Below are 22,362 nucleotides of genomic sequence, written 5' to 3' on the forward strand. Positions count from 1 at the left end.
GCTTCAAAAAGCTTATAGTTTGTCAGTTGCCCAGTGAGTCATTTGATGGGTTATTTCAAGTAGTTGTTTTGATGTGTGTGTGTGTGTGTTTCAGAGATTCTGGGAATATTGGTTTGTTACTTGGGCTGTACAATGAATTTGTTAAGGAACTGAAAATGCAATTGTCAGTCCAATAAAGTTTTTCTCTGTGTGGTACACTGGACCAGGTATCGTTTGCAGTAAGGTTCAAATCTTCTGAAAAAATAGTATTTGCTATGAAGTTATTAACTTCAGTGGAACTTAAGGCAGGCTCTTTTTGCTGCTTGATCATCTCAATTATTTCCTATAGCCTAATCTGATTCTAATTTTGAATACCCAGAGAACTTGATAAGGGGGGGATTCCATTGAATCTAAAATTTCAATGACAAATGCTATATTTTTAATTTCATATCCTCCAGAGATTAAGAACCCTGTTTCCAAGAAAAACCAAAATCATGAACAACAAAGGCATAGTGACTGTTTTTCCTTTTGCTGAAACATAAAACCGCTACATAGTAGAATAGAATTCTGCCTGTTGTGCCAAAGTAGCCATTGGTAAAGGAGCTGCTTCCGTTATTTGGAAGGGAGTGGTAATAATGCAACCATCCAGCACAGTTATTTCCTTTCATTATCCCTTAGAAAAGAACCATCAGTAAACCAAGAGTTCACATGAATAGCAGAGTTTTCTGAAAGTCATCTCTAGGTGTTAGCTGTTGGTCAGTCAAGGTTAGACAGTCATGGTGTGTCTAGTCAACAGGCAAAGGGAGAAGAGTTTAAGGGAGACTTCTTGGTGGGACTGGGTCCAAACACTATGGGTTGCAGAGGAGTGCCAGGGACCTTGTCTGAGGCTCCTCTCCTCCTCTCTCTAGCATGCCAGGCGGGGTGGAGCCAGGCAGTGGCAAAGGTTTTCCGCCCTTCCCTCGGAGGTCACCTGGGACCCACGAGGTAGGTGCCCTGACACTACTGCACAGAAGTCCCCAGTGCCTGAGATAGGAAGTGCAAACAGGGTGGTGAGTGAGCAGTGAGCCACCAGAGCGGCCCCAGTGCCGGCCTCCTACATGCAGGAGGCAAGAGGTTTTGTGGAGGAGGTGACAACTGTAATCTAAATAAGTAAATAAATAAATGGATGAATGAGTAAATGAAGCGAGATTTAATGTACAGAGAAGTTAAAGTTAGAAGAGGTGAGTCAGCTTGCAGGAAGATGTCGAGTGTAATGGGAATTTAATCAAGCTTCTGTTCAAGAAGCAAATGGTTAAAAGAGAGCCCACCACTGTCTCTTGTGTTGATTTGGTAAAAGCTGCTGTGGCTGAAGTAGCTCTCATGCAAAGAGAAAGTCCATAGACTACTGGGTCTAATAATGCTGGCCGTGACAGCAAAGAGGTCTATCCTAACCTCTCTATTTTTGAGTATGGACAACCAAGGTATTTCCTTCTTTCTTGGTATAAAAAGGAAAAATTAAGGCTGTTAATAAGGGACCCCAATGCAGGAGGGCTGAGGAGTCCTTTTAATTGGGCAAAAGTCATGAGACTATTTCCTCCCTTTATATAGTATCTAATTAGTCAGATTTTAGTTAAGAGTTGCACAGCTAGAGACAGTTTTGATATCTAGTTCCTACAGTATCCTACAATGCTTAAAAATTCTTAAAAGTGTCCCTTGGCTTTGGCTGTGGGAAGCTTAGAATGCCTGGAGTCTGCTGGATTTTTAAAGAGGAGACCTCAGTAAGTGATTAAATGTACCAAATATTTAGCTTGAGTCGAATGAACTGAATTTTTTCTTTGAGACTTTGTCACGGCCATCACCTTTATTTGCTAACAGTTTAAGAAGGTGGATACATCCTTCACTACAAGTGGAGAAAAAGAAAAGATCAACATAATGTATAAGGGTTTTTGTTTTGTTTTGTTTTTGTTTTTGTGGGAAAATACCATCTGCCAAATCTTCATGGAGGCTTGTGAAAAAAAATAAGAAAGACTATCTAGTTTAGTGGCATCACACTCCAATCACATTATTGTGATTGTGATGAAAGCAAATAAAAATTGGCTTTTGGGGATCCACAGGGATACTATATAGGCACTACAAAAATCAATTATAGTGAAAAACTTACTCTTTGTAGGAATGGAAGTTGGAAAGTGTGAAGGTTATGGAGAACTTGGTGTCAGGAAGTGAAAGTGTTATTGATATCTTTGTGGTCCTGGACAAACCTCTACCCTTGTCCATGAAGTTTCTTCGCAGAAAGGATGAGTGTACTACAAGGACTGATACAAGAGACTGTAAGGTTTTGAGCCTTGCATTCCTCTATGATTGGTTCTATTCCTGCAATAGCTTCAAGATTTAAAGGGTATGGCCTGATATTAGGACAGGGTTTGCTTGGATCAACTTGAATCTTTACTGGGGAAGCTGAATGGATCTGCCTGGTATCTGTTGTGGTTTTTGCCCTAAGTCCTTTAGGGACTTTTTCTAAGAGATTTAAGTTCTCAGTGTCCTTATTTGCTGATTTAAGTGGAAAGACTGTTAGGGGTATTGAATGGTTTCCAATGCTGCCAGTTGAAGGAAAGGTTGAACTGATTTTAAGAATTATTTCACTTTTTTGGGAAAAAGAGGTAGCAGTGTGCTATTTTTCTAAGAAGTCTCCTTCAAAGTAGATGGACAGGCACTGAGTGGACTAGTAAAAAGGAATGCCTGTCCTGAAGAGGGCCTAACTGAAAAGAAAAGGAAAGAGACTTAGAAGATGTGAAGGGTTTATTAGAAATTCCCACCAATGGAATTTTTTCAGTTCTCCTATTAAGGGATTGTTTGAGGATGAATTCAGAGGAGTTGTGACAGTGTCTGTTAAAATTGTAAGAACCTCACTTCCAGTCATTACAGAAGTTTCACCGAGATGATTAAGGGGTGAAATCAGAAAGACCTCTTATTTTCTGGGAGCAGAGGGGTTGAGGGCTTTGTGTTAGAGGATTGCCTTTAGCGTTTCTGTTTAAGGCAATCCTTTTTCCAGTGTCTAGATTTTTTACAAACATGACAAATATTTGTAGGAGAAGCTATTGGTCTAGTTTTTGATTTCCATGGACAATGAGAGGAGGCAGACATCTGTTAGAGTTGTAAATTTAGATTTTATTTGACTTTTGTTAGCTAGTGTCCTCAAGGGTTCTAGCTAATTGATTGGCTGGGCTGACTTGATCAGGGTAAACATTGTCTCCCATTTCATCCCAGTTTTTTTGTTTGTTTGTTTTGTTTTGTTTTTTTACCAGTAGAGAGAATTCACAACAGAAGCCATTTGCAAACATGGAATTGAAGGCCATCTGGGTGGAATCAACATCTAAAGGAAGGCCCGAGTTTTCCTTAAAAACAATTTAAAACTTATTATAGCAGTCAAAACTGCTTTATCAAGCTTTTGAGTATTTGTTTGGATTTTATTCCAGTCAATGACTTTAGAGAAGACACGGGGAATGGCTTCATGTAAAGTTTTAGCAATCCACCCAACAAGTACCCTGTCCTTTGGTAAGATCATTGGAGATGATCTAATGGCATTCAGCTTCAGCATCCACTATTGAGCTTGACCCTTTCCAACAAATAGATGGACCAACATTTAAAGATCAGATAAACCAGAATGATAGTTTTGGATGAAAATATTAAATTTATCAGCAAACTGATGAAGATCTTCAGAAACTCTTGAAAACTCCTTAGAAATAGCTCTCAACTCAGCCTTCATCTAGGGAGCATACAAAATGTTCATGACTGTAAGTTTCAGATCTAACCTTGAAAAGGTATATTGGAAAAGGACAATGTGAAGATGATGAAATAGAAGGATCTAGAGAGACCTTGGGATCTTGGGGGTAAAGAGGGAGTTTGGCCATAGAGGGACAAAAAGAAGTAGAAGAGGGAGAGGGAGAGCAACCTGAGGCACCAGAAGGAGGTGAAGAGAATAATTTTTTTTAAGACCTTATGATTCTTTTCTAATTCAGATTTTTTCTCTATTAATTTGGAAACAGTATTCTGAAAAGAGGCAATCAGTCTTGAGTTCATTTTAAAGTTTCCAAATACCAATTAAGCATCCCATTTGAATTTGTCTGGTTTTAAATCCATGGTTCTAAAGTCTAATTCTGTGAGTTCCAAGGAGCCACAAAGTGTCCACTGTAACTGCTAATTATCTTTGGAATTTTAGGTTCACTGAGATAAATATTTATAAGAAGAAGGATCAAAGTTCTTAAACATAAAACCAGCTGAAGTTGCTGAAGAAAGAACCTCTTGAAGAAACTTAGAATAAGAAACCAATTCAAGAGGTTGGCACTTATTTGGGATCAAGGAATTGATATTTGGGGTACACAGATTTAGATAGAAGCCCAAACAGTGTCCTCCTTACAGGAGGTGGACTCAGGGGTTTTATGGACATAAAAGAAGATCAAATAAGTTGTTTTTAAAAAGAGTTTATTGTTCTGATAAGTAGGGTTAGATTTATACATCATGTACATCACTACTGGTCAGGCAAAGTGGTCACTAAGAAAAAGTTCATTTTTGTCAGTCTTTTCAAATGGGATTTTCTCATTCTTGCTGACTTCTTAGAATGTTGAAACGTGGCCCAGTGCAAAGGTTTAGGAAATAGGACATGCAAGGCAATTCCTCTGAAATACCTACTCCAATTCTGTTTTCATTTACTATTATTATTATTTTTATTTTATTTGAGACAGAGAGAAAGTGAGAGAGAGAGCACAAGCAGGGTGAAGGGCAGAGCACTAAGCAGGCCCTTTACTGAGCAGGGAGCCTGATGTAGGATTTGATCCCATGACTCCAGGATCATGACTTGAGCTGAAGGCAGACACTTAACCCACTTAGCCACCCAGGAGTCCTTCATCTCTGTTTATAAAATGGCTGAAATAGGGGTGCCTGTGTCACTCAGTGTGTTAATCATCTGCCTTTGGCTCAGGTCATGATCTCATGGTTTTGGGATTGAGCCTCACATCAGCAGGGAGCTCAGCAGGGAGCCTGCTTCCCCTTCTCTCTCTGCCTGCCTCTCTGACTACTTGTGATATCTCTTTCTGTGTGAAATAAATAAATAAAATCTTAAACAAAAAATCTGTGCCCCCAAAATAAATAGATAGATAGATAGATAGATGATAATAAAGTGGTTGAAATATGGAAACATCCCAAATGTGTGTTGACTAATGAATGGATAAATATTCCAATATATATTGGAATATAATTCAGCTACCAAAAAGAGTGAAATCTTCCCATTTGCAACAGCATGAATGGATTTAGAATTTCATATGCTAAATGAAATAAGTCAGTGAGAGAAAGACAAATACCATATGATTTCACTTATATGTGGAATTTAAGAAACAAAACAGATGAACATATAGGAAGGGGAAAAAAGAAAGAGGCAAATCAGAAAACAGACTTAACTAAAGAGAACAAACTGAAGGTTACTAGAGAGGAGGTAAGTGAGGGGATGGGCTAAATGGGTGATTGGGATTAAGGAGGGCACTTTTGATGGGCACTGGGAGTTTTATGTAAGTGATGAATCACTAAATTTTATACCAGAAATTTTAAAAAATAAAAATAAAAATGGCTCTTCTTATTTCATTTTTCATAAGCAAAGTTGTATAATTAATTTAAATATACTTAAGAAATGTTATTTAAATATGAGGACTTATTAATAAGTTATATAACAGAATTAGAGAATAAAATTACTGGGCACTTAAATATACAAATAAAGGACAAATATCGGATGGGGCATAGCATGGGAGATTTATTGTATTATCCTATTATTATTTGACAAAATGTTTTATATCTATATTTTTATGATCATCCCCTACCCCATCATTGCTGTTTTTAAGTATTCCTCCATCATTTTTGCATAACGTATTACATGTTAATATAATTAGAAGAAAGGACAATATAATGTGTTGCTCCCAATAGTGTACTTTGTCAAAGTTTAATTTATTTAATATTTTTGATTATTCTAATTTCTAATTAATGGTGTGTTAGTAGTTTTGAGTGAATCCCTTAAGTTCTTGGTGTCATGGGTTCCTATTCATTTTATGTAAAACATTGGACAGAGAGATACTTTCTGTAGGTAAAAAAAGGTGAAAATTAAATATTTTCAAGTGGAACTCACAGTATAAAAAGTTAATGAAATTGATTTTGAATCCCAATTATTTTTATGGTCCTTAGTTGTATAAATTAGATTAAACATTCGAAGAAAAAAAGCCCATTGATATCATCTTATTCTCTGTGGAGCAGATGTCCTTGTCATACAAAAACATTAAAACCAGCAAGACTGTGAAATGTGTCTACATTAACATCACGGTTTTAGAATATTTCTCATGTTATGTAATATATTTTACTATGCCAAGCCTTATAGTATAGTGTTTATGTGTACATGTTTCATTCAGACACAACTGGATTTAACATCTGGCCATGTTGTTTACTGTCTGAGTGAGTTAAAGTCTGTCAGTTTACCTTATCCAAGTCATATATCCCCTTTCAGCAATGTTCAGGTAACAATGTCTACACAAAGGTTATTGTATATTAAATAACATATGTATAGGACTAAATTTTATAATACATAGTAAGTCTTGGTTGTTAAAACACTCTAGTGTCTAAAAGATGCTATAATATTGAAGATTTTCCAAAAAATATTTAATGATAACCATCTCTAAGATGTAATTTTTATTGAAGTCTTTTAGAACTTTAGATAGTGTTATATATTCCCTACACCCATCCCAATGAAAGGTTAAAAATATATATATAATATATATATATATATGAAAGGTTAAATATATATATAAAATATGTATATATAAAATTGTATGTATCTTAAAGATTTTATTTATTTATTTATTTATTTGAGAAAGTTAAGACAAAACTTCTCAATATTATATGACCAAGGAACTTTCTTCCTTATTCTACTTTTTTTTTCATTTATTTTTTTATTAACATGCAGTGTATTATTAGCCCCAGGGATACAGACCAGTGAATTGTCAGGCTTACACACTTCACAGTACTCACCATAGCACATACCGTCCCCAATGTCCATAACCCCACCACCATCTCCCTACCCCTGCCCAGCAACCCTCAGTTTGTTTTGTGAGATTAAGAGTCTCTTATGGTTTTTCTCCCTCCCTATACCACCTTGTTTCTTTTATTTTTCTTCCCAAACCCCAAATACCCCACTTTGCCACTCAAATTCCTCATATCAGTGAGATCATATATAATTTATATATAATATAATTTTCTTTCTCTGATTGACTTACTTTGCTCAGCATAATACCCTCTAGTTCCATCCACATCATGGCAAATGGCAAGATTTCATTTCTTTTGATGGCTGCACAATATTCCATTGTGTATATTATATATATATATATACACACACACACACACGTATATATATATATTTATATATCTCACTTCTTTATCCATTCATCTGTTGATGGGCATCTAGGTTCTTTCCATAGTTTGGTTATTGTGGACATTGCTGCTATAAACATTCAGGTGCATTCTTCAAATCACTATATTTGTGTCTTTAGTGTAAATACCCAATAGTGCAGTTGCTGGGTCATGGGTTACCTCTATTTTCAACATTATGAGGAACTTCCATGCTGTTCTCCAGAGTGGCTGCAGCAGCTTGTATTTCCACCAATAGTGTAGGAGGATTCCCCTTTCTCCACATCCTCACCAGCATCTGTCATTTCCTAACTTCTTAATTTTAGCCATTCTGGCTGGTGTGAGGTGGTATTTCATTGTGGTTTTGATTTGTATTTCCCTGATGCTGAGTGATGTGGAGCACTTTTTCATGTGTCGGTTGGCCATCTGGATGTCTTTTTTGCAGAAATGTTTGTTCATATCCTCTAGCCATTTCTTGACTGGACTTTTGTTCTTTGGTTGTTGAGTTTGATAAGTTCTTTATAGCTTTTGGATACTAGCCCTTTATCTGATATGCCATTTGCAAATATCTTCTCTCATTCTATCAGGTGCCTTTTGGTTCTGTTAACTGTTTCCTTTGTTGTGAAAAAGCTTTTGATCTTGATAAAGTCCCAATAGTTCATTTTTGCCCTTGCTTCCCTTGCCTTTGACAATATTCCTAGAAAGAAGTTGCTGTGGCTGAGGTCGAAGAGGTTGCTGCTTATATTCTCCGCAAGGATATTGATGGATTCCTGTCTCACATTGAGGTCTTTCATCAATTTGGAGTCTATTTTTGTGTGTGGTGTAAGAAAATGGTCCAGTTTCATTTTTCTGCATGTGACTGTCCAATTTTCCCAACACATTTGTTGAAGATACTGTCTTTTTTCCATTGGACATTCTTTCCTGCTTTGTCAAAGACTAGATGACCATAGATTGAGGGTCTATTGCTGGGCTTTCTATTCAGTTCCATTGATCTATGAGTTTTTGTGCCAGTACCATAGTGTCTTGATGATGACAGCTTTGTAATAGAGCTTGAAGTCTGGAATTGTGATGCCACCAACTTTGGATTTCTTTTTCAACATTCCTCTGGCTATTTGAGGTCTTTTCTGGTTCCATATAATTTTTAGGATTATTTGTTCCATTTCCTTGAAAAAAAAATGATGGTATTTTGATAGGGATTACATTAAACATGTAGATTGCTTTAGGTCGCATAGACATTTTCACAATATCTGTTCTTCCAATCCAGGAGCATGGAACATTATTCCATTTCTTTGTGTCTTCCTCAATTTCTTTCATGAATACCTTTTAGTTTTCTGAGTATAGATTCTTTGCCTCTTTGATTAGGCTTGTTCCTAGGTATCTTATGGTTTTGGGTGCAATTGTAAATGGGATAGACTCCTTAATTTCTCTTTGTTCTGTCTTGCTGTTGGTGTATCGAAATGCAACTAATTTCTGAGCACTGATTTTATATTCTGAAACTTTACTGAATTCTTGTACAAATTCTAGCAGATTTGGAGTGGAGTCTTTTGAGCTTTCCACATATAGTATTATACCATCTGCAAAGAGTGATAGTTTGACTTCTACTTTGCCAGTTTAGATTCCTTTATTTTATTTTTGTTGTCTATTTGCTGAGGATAGGACTTCTAGTACTATGTTGAATAGCAGTGGTGATAATGGCCATCCCTGCCATGTTCCTGACCTTAGCAGAAAAGCTCTCAGTTTTTCTCCACTGAGGATGATATTTGCTATGGGATTTTTGTTTTGTTTTGTTTTTATTTTTTTATTTTTTTTTTTTTAATAAATGGCTTTGATGATATTGGATATGTACTCTCTATCCCTACACTTTTGAGAATGATATTTGTTGTGGGTTTTTTTTTTTTTTTAATGGCTTTGATGATGTTGAGGTATGTAGTCTATCCCTACACTTTGAAGAGTTTTGATAGAGAAAGGATGCTATATTTTGTCAAATGCTTTTTCAGCATCTATTGAGAGTATCATATGGTTCTTGTTCTTTCTTTTATTAATGTATTGTATCACATTGATTTGCAGATGTTGACCCAAACTTGCAGCTCTGGAATAAATCCCACTTGGTCATGGTGAATAATTCTTTTAAAGTGCTGTTTGATCCTATTGGCTAGTATTTTGGTGAGAATTTTCACATCTGTGTTCATCAAGGATATTGGTCTGTAATTCTCTTTTTTGATGGGGTCTTTGTCTGATTTTGGGATAAAGGTAATGCTGACCTTATAAAATGAGTTTGGAAGTTTTCTTTTCATTTTATTTTTTAGAACAGTTTCAGGAGTATAAGAATTAATTCTTCTTTAAATATTTGGTTGACTTCCCCTGGAAAGCTGTCTGGCTCTGGACTCTAGTTTGTTGGGAGATTTTTGATAACTGTTTCAATCTCCTTACTGGTTACTCCTCCTCCTCCTCCTGAACCTCTGTTCAGGTTTTCTATTTCTTCCTGGTTCAGTTGTGGTAGTTTATATTTCTCTAGGGATGCATCCATTTCTTTCAGATTGTCAAATTTGCTCACATATAGTTGCTCATAATATGTTCATATAATTGCATTTCTTTGGTGTTGGTTGTGATCTCCCTATTTTATTCATGATTTTATTTATTTGGGTCCTTTATCTTTTCTTTTTGATAAGTCTGGCCAGAGGTTTATCAATCTTATTAATTCTTTCAAAGAACCAACTCCTACTTTCTTTGATTTGTTCTACTGGGTTTTTTTGTTTGTTTGTCTCTATTTCATTGATTTGTGCTCTGCTCTTTATGATTTCTGTTCTCCTGCTGAGTTAGGCTTTCTTTGTTGTTCTTTCTCCAGCTACTTTAGGTGTAGGGTTAGGTTGTGTACTTGAGACCTTTCTTGTTTCTTGAGAAAGGCTTGTATCACTATATATTTTCCTCTCAGGACTGCCTTGGCTGTGTCCCACAGATTTTGAACAGTTGTGTTTTCATTATCATTTGTTTCCATGATTTTTTTCAATTCTTTTTTAATTTCCTGGTTGACCCATTCATTCTTAGTAGGATGCTCTTTAGCCTCCATGTATTTGGGTTCTTTCCAACTTTCCTCTTGTGATTGAGTTCTAGCTTGAGAAGATTGTGGTCTTAAAATATACAGGGAATGATCCCAATCTTTTGGTACCAGTTGAGACCTGATTTGTGACCCGGGATGTGATTTATTCTGTAGAATGTTCCATGTGCAGGAGAGAAGAATGTGTATTCTGTTGCTTTGGGATGGAATGTTCTGAATATATCTGTGATGTCCATCTGGTCCAGTGTGTCATTTAAAGCCTTTATTTCTTCATGATCTTTTGCTTGGATGATCTGTCCATTTCAGTGAGGGGACTGTTAAAGTTTCCTACTATTATTGTATTATTGTCAATTAGTTTCTTTGATTTTGTTATTAAGTGGTTTATATAGTTGGCTTCTCCCATGTAAGGGGCATAGATATTTAAAATTTTTATATCTCCTTGTTTGACAGACCCTTTGGATATGATATACTGTCCTTCCTCATCTCTTATTATTGTCTTTGGCTTAAAATCTAATTGATCTGATATAAGGATTCCTACCCCAGCTTTCCTTTGATGCCCATTAGCAAGTAAATTGGTTTTCACCCCCTCCCTTTAAATCTGGAGGTGTCTTTGGGTCTAAAATGAGTTTCTTATAGACAACATATTGATGGGTTTTGGTTTTTTATCCATTCTGATACTCTGTGTCTTTTGATTGGGGCTTTTGGCCCATTTAAATTCAGGGTAACTATTGAAAAATATGAATTTAGTGCCATTGTATTGCCCATAAGGTGTCTGTTACTGTATATTGTTTCTGTTCCTTTCTGGTCTACTATTTTTAGGCTCTCTCTTTGTTTAGAGGACCCTTTTCAGTATTTTATGTAGGGCTTGTTTGGTATTTACAAATTCTTTTAGTTTTTGTTTGTCCTGGGAGCTTTTTATCTCTTATATTTTTAATGATAGCCTACCTGGATATAGTATTCTTGGCTGCATGTTTTTCTCATTTAGTGCTCTGAATATATTATGTCAATTTTTTCTGGCCTGCAGGTTTCTGATATTTACCATTGTATGTTTCAGTCTTCTTGTCCTAAGCTGCTTTCAGGATTTTCTCTTTGTCACTAAGACTTGTAAGTTTTACTATTAGATGACGAGGTCTGGACCTATTTTTACTGATTTTGAGGAGGATTCTGTGCCTCCTGGATTTTGATGCTTATTCCCTTTGCCATATTAGGAAAATACTCTACAATAATTCTCTCCAGTATACCTCCTGCCTCCCCCTTCTTCTGGAATCCCAATTATTTTAATATTGTTTCATCTTATGGTATCACTTATCTCTCAAATTCTCCCCTCGTGGTCCAGTCATTTGTTTCTCCTTTGCTCAGCTTCTTTATTCTCCCTCATTTGGTCTGCTATATTACTAATTCTCTCTTCTGCCTCATTTATCCTAGAAGTAAGAGCCTCCATTTTTTTATTGCACCTCATTAATAGCTTTTTTTAATTTCAGCTTGGTTAGATTTTAGTTCCTTCATTTCTTCAGAAAGGGCTTTTATTTCTCCAGACAGGGTTTCTCTAATATCTTCCATGCCTTTTTCAAGCCCAGCTAGCACCTTGAGAATCATCATTCTGAACTCTAGATCTGACATATTGTCAATGTCCATATTGATTAGGTTACTCGCCTTCAGTACTGTCTCTTCTTTTTTGTTTTGTTTTGTGGTGAGTTTTTCTGCCTTGTCATTTTATCCAGATAAGAATATATGAACAAGAGAATAAAATACTAAAAGAGTGACAAAGACCCTAGAAAAATGTATGCCAACCAAATCAGAAGAGACCCCAAAACAGGGGGAGAAGTTTATTTATTTGTTTATTTTTAATAATTAAACATATGTATTAGACTGGTGACTAGAACAGAGCCACCCACTTGATTTTGGGTGTATTTTGGACTCTTAGAAGAAACTATATCCTAAAATTTTAAAGAAAGAAAAACGTGTGTATATATATATATAACTGTAAAGATGCAAATTAAAAAAAATTCTAAAAAACGAAATGATAAGATAAGTTGGTTGGAAAATGAAATAAAAAGAATTGGAGAGAATTTGCTCAGGCTGAGGCTAGAACAATGCCCTGTACTAGATTTAGGATATATTTTGATCTATTAGAAGACATTGTATCTCAAAAAATTTTTAGAAGAAAAAACCCTATATGTATACAAAAATAAATAAATAAAGTTAGATACAATGAGGGATACAATATGACTATAACAATGCAGGTTTAAAAAAATTTTAGAAGGGTATTGTTAAGATAAACTAGTTAAAAGTGTTCAAAGTGGAAAGAGGAAAAAAAAATAGAATAAGAAAAACAAAATAAAAAAAATTTCTTTAACTTTGCAAGACTAAATAATCATGGGGAGAAAACCATCAATTCCATGCTTTGTTTTCCCTTCCTCTGTAATTCTGCTGTTCTCCTTGACCAGTGAGCTTGGACTTGGCTAGATGTTCTTACTGATCTTCTGGGGGATGTGCCTGTTGTAGTGATTCTCAAATGTCTTTATCCCAGGGAACTGTGCCACCCTTGCCAGGGGCCAGGCTAAGTAAACTGCTTGGGCTCACTCTTGGAAGCTTTTGTTCCCTGAATGCTTCCCATAGAGCTCTGGAGGACAGGAATGAAAATAGCGACCTCCCAATCTCTCACCAGAGGGAGCCAAGAGCTCAGGGCCCCATTCCTCAGTGCAACCTCAGAGAAAAGCAGTCAATCACTCCTGTTTCCCTGGTCTCCAGCTGCCCTCTGAGCTCACCAGCCTGTGACTAAGCATTTCCATCTCTGGCACACAGCCCCATTTGGAGTTTCCAAACATAGCAGATTCCTGCCATTCTGCTCTTCTGGCAGATAAAGGTGGAACTTCTTGGATCTGCCACTTGTAGTGTCCCTTTCAGAAAGTGGTCGATTTTCTGTTTCTGTAATTGCTGCTCTTCTTCTCTTTGATCTCCTGTTAGGTTTGTAGGTGTTTGAAATGGTTTGATAACTATCTAACTGGATTCCTGTGACCTGATGTCATCTCAGTCTGCTACTCCTCTGCCATCTTGACTTCTCCCTCCATTATTCTCCTTTTGTGTGTGGGTGTGTGGTAGTAGTTATAACTATAATCATATTATGGAAAGGCTAAAACCACACTTAATTGTCTTGCTCCCCTACTCAAACCCTGCAAAGTTTTTTCATCACACCAGAGTAAAAATCCGTTTCTCCATGGTTTACAAAGAACTACATGATTAAGCTCCTGATCTTCTTTCTTTATTTATTTTCTGATTTTCCTCAGGTTCATTCCACTTAAACCACACTGAGTGCTTCTGCTCCAAGAATTTTCCCTTATTGTCATCAATATGTGAAATAGTTTTTTTCTCAAATAGTTGCAACTTTATTCAATTGTCTCCTCAAAATTCTCTCTACCATTCTATCCATAATGGCACTCCTGTGAAACTATCTTGTTCCTACTTCCTTTATATTTTTTTCTAATATTCATCACATACTACCTGAAAATTATACCCAATATTTATATCATCAATTTCTGTGTCACACCCAAATCATAAAATAATCACTTAGGGCTCTCTTGTTTATTTCTATTATCCGTCAGTATGTAAAATATGATCAACATATAGTAAAACTCAAATATTTCTGAAATATTTAGCACACAGCTTACCAGAATTTGGAACTTAAAAGTTACACCTAAAACAAATAAATATACTAATTTAAAAAAGATTTTATTTATTTATTCATGAGAGAATGAGAAGCAGAAGTTGAGGGAGAAGCAGGCTCCCTGCTGAGCAGAGAGCTAGAGGCAGGACTTTATTCCAAGACTCTGGGATCATGACCAAAGGCAGACACTTAACTGACTGAGCCACCCATGCATCCATAAATACAGTATAAATTAATTTAAATAAAATCAGTTTTGAGTTATCTATATTTTATGTTATCTATAAATTAGGTGTGATTAAGTTAGTTCTTCTAATATTGATTTTGAAGTAACAAAAATTTTTTTGTAACACATCTGATGAGAAAGATGAAACTTACAAAAGATGGGGAAATTATATCTTGACTTATTCCTAAAATAATGAATAGAAAGAAAAAAAATATTGTAAAGAATACTAAAGACACTATACACAAATGCTTTTTTTGTTTAAAGTGTTCAAAGACTCTTTTTGGTTCTAATTAGTGGAAATTAAATTTGAATTATTTGTGTTTGCATCTCTTCTCTTATTGACAGTAGTTATTTTGGTAATACAGCATACAATTACTCAACTCTAAATTGTTTTTTTTTTCTTCCCCCATCCCAGGTAACTCAGGATTATTAGGAAAAACAGGATTATAAAACATAACATACTTGGGGAGCCAGCGTGGCTCAGTGGGTTAAGCCTCTGCCTTCAGCTCAGGTCATGATCTCAGGACCCTGGGATCAAGCCCCACATTGGGTTCTCTGCTCAGTGGGGAGCCTGCTTTCCCCTTCTTTCTCTGCCTGCCTCTCTGCCTACTTGTGATCTCTCTCTCTCTCTGTCAAATAAATAAATAAGATATTAAGAAAAAAAAACATACTCTAAATTCTTTTTGAAATCAATCAGATAATTAATGATATTTTTTTTCCTCTCCTACATACTACACAGTTGAAGTATCTGCTATTAAGTGTAAGATTCAAATGCTAACTCTACACATCTGATGAGTCTAGGGATTTAAACAGTTATTATAAAAAACTGACATGTTCTTATAAAAACCAGAATTCAGTCTCTTACCTTCTATTTATTCAAAGGCTAAATTTTACAACTGTGTTATCACCACCAACTGAAGTTGATTTAAGAGACACAATGTCTTTTTTTTTTTTTTTTTAAGGCATGACTTCCATAATAATTGATGCAAGAGAGACCCCTAGCAGCATCTGCACATGCTGAACTCTTAAATCAATGATGCTGGCTTTATTCCCAACTAACAGGTATACCTACATTGATTCATCCTTTTGTGCCACCAAGAAAGGAAATATGACATCAGGGGCATTCACCCTGACTTTTCCAAATATTCATGATATGATGTAATGTTTGCAAAAATATAGGTAGTGCTTCACTTTTTCACCCTGCACTGCTTAGCCAACCCAAATGGATGGAGTCACATGGATGCTAGTCAGGATGAAATAATACTTGGCTGAAAACCCTGACCACTTGCCTTCTCTAGTCACAGATTTGCAAAAGATATATGCAGAAAAGGTGTACAAGACAAAAAATCTTCCTATTTTAAAAAATGAGACATCATGCCTCAAACTTATCAACAATCCTCAGTAGCCGCTGGGTGTAGTTGGAAGAAATGTGTTTGGTGGTCTCTGGGTGTCCAGGATCTAGACTCTCTAGACTGACACATGAAAGAGAAGAGAGGTAATCCCAAAGTGAGATATCAGGGAGGAGAAAAGCAATGATATACATACCTGTAGCAGTTAAATCTGTACCTCAATCCTCCTCTGGGATCAGGTTTCTAACTGAACAATCAAGGGCAGCCTGAGATCTTACCATCCTACAGTTTTTACAGGGATATTACAAAGAGAGACAAGAGAATGATAGATTTCCACATTATCAGTGGCCCGATACTTACTGCTCACGTGAGCTGATATGTTTTTCCCACAAAGGATGGAAGGGAGAAGGAAGCTTACTTTCTTTAGATGCCAAACATTTCCCCACATTTTGTTCTTTATTTTTAACTCACTGGGCTTAAAAGTCAGACTGTTTTCAGCCAGAAATGTTTTATCTGTGAAGGAAGAGGCTCAACAGAGTAGAGTATCAAAACGTTCTTATATAAGCCTTCCTGTATTCCTTTATTCTCACTGGTCTAATATGCATATTCATCTAGAGTAATGGCATATGCGTTTTAGACACAGAGCCCTCTGACATGGACAATGAAATTTACTTTAAGAACATACAAGTTATAGAATGAAATTTTAACCTTCAAGAGCCCATCTTGATGTATGCCAACATATTTGTCTATCCAAGCTCACTCAAAGGGCTACACAGTGGTTGCTATATAATAACATGATGCCAGTCATAAGGACAGCTTCAAATTTGTCCCTGCCCCATAAACTTTGACAGTGGGAACCTCTCACATTTTCAAGTGAATCTATTGATTCCACAGTGAAATTAATGTTCCACGATATATATAAGCATCTGACCAACTCACTTATTCTGTTCAGTGCAAGTCAGAAAGATTTCACCTGGTGCCTTTTGAAGTTCGCTTCTCTCAATTAGCAGCCCTATCATCTCCTCTAAGCTTGTTCTCTTTCACTCCTCTACCACTGAATTGCCCCAACTCCAATTTTGTCTTAGGGGCAAGAAGAGATATAAGAATATAATACCACCATTCTATGAAAAAGAAAATTAGAACAATGAAATCGTTTCAAAATCATATGCAACAGTGCCTAGAATGCTCACACCAATTTCTTCTTCAAATGTCATTTTTTCAGCAAATTAGGGTTTCTAGAATCTATCCCATGTGGCTCCATGGGCCATTCCTTTCCACATTATACACATGCTTTCTGCTCCAGAATAATAGGAGAGGTTTCTATAAGAAGTTCACAGGTTAGCTCATACAGCAAGATATAATGAAATACCTATGTCCTATTCTCTAGAGGTTTGTATAGTTTATGTGACATTATCTATAAATTATGTTTGCTTTTTTTAAGTAATCCTAATCCAGGGACATTAAGAGTACTTCATAGATAATGACTTGTATCATTAATCTATTTCCCCAGACATTCAATTATCATATTTACAAGGTCACGTGCCTTTTTTTTTTTTCTTTCCTCTGAAGTATTCCCTTGTCCATTAATCATAGAAGAAACTGATCACACTGGAGAAGGTTGGGCCTAGGCTCTGCAGGAGGCAGGCAAGGCTCTGCAAGAGGCAGGCAGGCAACTATGTCTACTGGAGCCTGGGCCTTGACTCACTGCCATCTCCACTGCCCTTAGGCCCATAGGCAGAAGCCACAGTGACCAGTCAGAATGGCATGATCTTGAAGCCCCACTGCCATAAGAACTGACAGATGTGCATGGCTATGGGTACAACCAGCCTGCAAGAAAGATCTGCAAACACAAGGCCTGGCAAGCCAAGGTAAGCCCCATTGTCTTGTGCCCTCCCTTCCAAGACTGGTCTAGCCAATTGTAAGATGTCCCACTATGAGTATCACACCAAAGTGTGAGCTGGAAGGGGCTTCAGCTAGGAAGAGTTATGGGTGGCTGGCATCCATGAGAAGGTGGCATGGACCATTGGTATCTCAGTGGATCCAAGAATGTGGAACAAATCCACTGATTCCATGTAGCCCAATGTGTCATGGCTGAACTAGTACCACTCCAAACTTACCCTCTTCCTCAGAAAGCTCTCCACCCCTAAGAAATGAGACAGCTCTGCTGAAGAACTCAAACTGGCTACAGAGCTGACAGGACTAGTCATACATATGCCAAGTATCTATAAAAAGAAGAAAAACAGTGTCATTACGGAGGAAGATAATAACTTCACAGTTTGCATAACCCATGCTGATGTGTGGCTCTTTGCATCTGAGTAAAAAGGGCCAAGGAAGCTGCAGAACAGGATGCTAAAAAGAAAAAATAAAGTGTCATTGGCACCTTGCAATTAAAACAAGAAAGGAAGGAAGGAAGGAAGGAAGTTAAGGAAGGAAGGAAGGAAGGAAGGAAGAAAGAGAAAGAAAAGGAAGAAAGAAAAAAGAAATTGATCACAGGTCAACTTGTTATAATTTTTTTTTCTGCCTAGTCTAGATATTGGTCATATTTAGTTGCCATTCCTTGGTATTTACCAAGGATGCATAAATACTGATTTGAAGGGATACATACACCCTGATGATTATAGCAGCATTATCAGCAGTAGCCAAATTATGGAAAGATCCTAAATGTCCATCAACTGATGAATGGATAAAGAAGATGTGAGAAAAAAAGAATGAAATCTTTCCATTTGCAACAATGTGGATGGAGCTAGAATATATTATGCTAAGTGAAAAAAATCAGTCAGAGAAAGACAAATACTATATTATTTCACTCATATATGGAATTTAAGAAGCAAAACAGACGAACATATGGGAAGGGAGGAAATAAGAGAGGCAAACCAGAAAATAGACTCTTAGCTATAGAGAATAAACTGAGGGTTCCTGGAGAGGAGGTAAGCAAGGAGATGGGTTAAATGGGTGATGGGGATTAAGGAGGGAATTTGCTTTATGCACTGGGTGTTGTATGTAAATGATGAATCACTAAACCTTACACCTGAAACTAGTATTACACTGTATATTAACTAACTGAAATTTACATAAAAACCTGGAAGAAAAATTTTTTAAATGTACATTTTAATTTATATTTATGACCATATAATTCCATAGGTCTTTTGATATTCTTTGACAAGCTCTTTCACTTTTTTCCTCCAGCATTCACAGTTATTTGAGCCTATTTATAGGTATTGATGGAGACACTTATTTTCTTCTGTAATTTTCTATAGCCAAGTTCACATTTCCCAGCTGATCCATTTCCATAAGAATTTCTACATATGTTTAAAATCAGAACTTCATACAAACTACAACTAAGTTTCCAAAAATATTTTCTTGTCCCATAGATCACTGAGATAATCAGAACCAACTCTTACTTGCATTTGTGGTTTATGTTATATTTCTGTTGGACTGTGCTGATCTACTTCTACCAGGTTTATTAACAATAGCAAATGAATATAATTTTTGCTACCTTTCTTTTATTCTTATATTTGCTATTAATCCACTTAGACTGTTTCCTTTAGTCAATTTCTATTTGCTCCAAATTTTATTGGTAACACTTACCCCAAATAATTTGCCTGAAATCTTTCACTAGTTTATATTGAGTAAAAACTATCAAGTGTCTTATTCTTACTCTATTTTTCTACCCTGTCATTTTCCTACTAAAATATTTCAATGTATTGAACTGAAAGACAATGATCATTGCACCAATCTGAGTAGACATAAATATATCATATTCTCCAGTCAGATTATCAGACATAACCTTATTCAATACCAAGCTTTATTGGCAGTCAAAGCAGGCAGAAGGCTAAGATTTTGTATGTGGCACCCTAAGCCTTTTCTTCCCATATTGGACATCTGTCCTATGGTCCAGAGTAATGGATGAGGTCTCTAATATATTTTATTGGTCATCTCATACAGCAAGGAATATTTAATTTGTGAAATATTTTCACTTTATAGCTCAAAAAGAATATGGGTTATACAAAATTCTCCAAAGAGCTTTGCTTCATAAATTTACATATTCTGTTTATCAATTGCAATTCTAAACCAGAGGCAAACTATTAAGAACATTTCATTCAGAAGGACTCTACTCCCCACAAATATTATTAGTCCTACTTACCCAGAGGTCCAGCTACCATGTTTAAAAAGAGATTAATCTATGACGCCACCTTCTGTTCTTTTTCTGAGGAAAAGTCTTTGGGAACCAAGAACCGAAAGATCAGAGGCCAGTCTTTTTTTTAACTCTTTCTCTTCCACAGTAATTAGTTCTAAACAATTAATACAATGTTACTTATGAATTATGATAGAAATTTTAAAAAGAAAAATATTACTTATTTAAGGTTTGCCAGCCCTTGCTGTCCATTGTCCATTGTTCAGCATATTTGAACTCATACTTCTTTTAGACTTAGTTTCTGCTAAGGTTCTTATAAGCTTGCAAAAATCCATGGGTAAGCAGAACGACTACCTATTTAAGCCACCTTCCTTCTATGAGTTTACAATCTGAAATACAATTGTACAGTGGCAGAGTTTTGAATATATTTACTAAATCTAGTTTTGTTTCTCTTTCCTTGCCCCCATGTGCACATATGTGTATACACATATATGTATATGTAAAGTATACATATGGTAGAAATAATAAAATATGTGCATAACATTCAGGTATATATCATATCATATATGGTCTATTTTTACAATTTCCTTTTTAAATCTCTACCTCAGCCCTCATATCTGTAACTCCAGAGTAAACTGAACATAATAAGCTTTACTTTAGGACTCTCCAATTTTGCAAGTTGCTCACATTTGAAACAGTAAACTCTCTGTGCAAACTTTGCCTCTCCATTTCCCCTACTCTCAATTACCTGCTATTTCTCAGCATTTCTCTGTCTCCAACAATGTCCCAAACTATCTTTTTTGTCCTGTGCTGTAATTTATTTTCCAGGATCTTGTGTTCCTTAGTCCTTGAGATCCTACATCAGTGGAGACTTGTCCTGTGGACCCACAGTTGATAAGCTTTGTAATCTGCCTTAAATGATTTGAAAGGAGCTGCTAGTCCTGCTGATGTTTCTAAGCCTGTGCTCTCAGATTCCCGACTCATCCCCAGTCAAGGGATCCTCCCCTAAATTATATCTCCTTCTTGAGTGGTGATTACTGTTCCAGACTCCAGAGACTTCCTTCTCCATGTCCTCATTTAGCGATATTCACAATAACAATATCCGAATAAACTTGGTTTTTTTATTATTTCTTCACCTCAGTAGTAAACTTCCATTCCCTCCTCTCCCTTCCCCATTCTTACAAGTAAGTACATACTTAACTTATATACTTGCATATCTTTTTCTCATAATCTTTTTAAAACTATGTAAAACATTATCATGATTCCAAAGACTCAATGGAAGCAACTCAAAGAGAGGATGGGAGGGGCTCCTGGGTGGCTCAGTGGGTTAAGCCTTTGCCTCAGGCTCAGGTCAAGATCCAGCGAACCTCAATCAAGCCCCGGGGAGCCTGCTTCTCCCTCTGCCTGCTGCTCCTCTGCTTGGATGTGTGCTCTCTTTCTCTCAAACATATATATAAAAAACAAAACAAAACAAAACTTTTTCTTAAAGCATTAAATATAAAACAACAGCAACAGCAACAAACAAAGAGAGAATGGAACTGAGAGTGTGGAGTGTGGTAGTGAAGAGCAGGAGGAAGAAGGAAGTCCTAAGTCAGAGGAGAGGTATCACCCATGTTTTACCCACGAGCGAAGCCTCTGAAGTCTTTAGGAAAACAGCCACACAACAAAAGGAGAGAACAGTGGATCATCTGCCTCACCAAATGTCTACAATACGGATGCACTGTTAAGTGTCATGTACAGAACTGGAAGGTGAAAAAGATGGAAAATTGGGTTCAGAGCTTTAATCATTGCACAGGAGTGAGCATTTTCATCTTTTGAGTTGAGAATGTTCCTGTAACCTATCAGTTCCTTGAGAGTAACAAAAGAAGGAGAATATCCGTGAGACCTGGCCAAGTTGTATCTGAGGACAAGGAAGATGGTCCTCATTAGATAGATTTTTTTTTTTTTTTAATGGGAAATGAAAGAAAATTTTATTTCATTCAGATCAGAACAAGAGGAGGTTGTTCAACAAGCTGGTTCAGGGTATATATACATTATATTTCCCTGGAAGAAACCTTATTAAGATATAAATATAATAAAAGCAAACACGCTGTGTAGGAATCATCTATATACTGGTTTAAATGTTGCCCTAGTAATAACAAAATTTTTTTGGAAAGCACTATAGGTATATGTAATGAGAAGATCATTTCCTACTTCCTGCCCATTGAGAACACATTACATATAACTGGGTGTAAGTTGACATGTTTATCAAGCATATTTTTTAGCTTAGTGCTAATTAATCCCTTTCATAGAAGGAGAAAGTGAAGCATAATATGAATGAGCTGTTTATCTATAATACTTCAAGAGTAATAGGCATAAAGTCAAGAAAAGCGAATTTTAGGCCATAATCTTAATGAGTAGATAAAGATGTATCAGCATGATCCGGGAACCTCTGGGCATCCAACAAATTGGCCGTATGCTAATTTCACTATCAGAGCCACTTCCAGAAGCTAAAATGTAGCTGGAATGGGAAATACTTGTGTTGTGCTCCCGTAAGCCTGGTAT

Source organism: Mustela lutreola, chromosome 6 (genome assembly GCF_030435805.1).
Source record: "Mustela lutreola isolate mMusLut2 chromosome 6, mMusLut2.pri, whole genome shotgun sequence".
Classification (NCBI taxonomy): Eukaryota; Metazoa; Chordata; class Mammalia; order Carnivora; family Mustelidae; genus Mustela; species Mustela lutreola.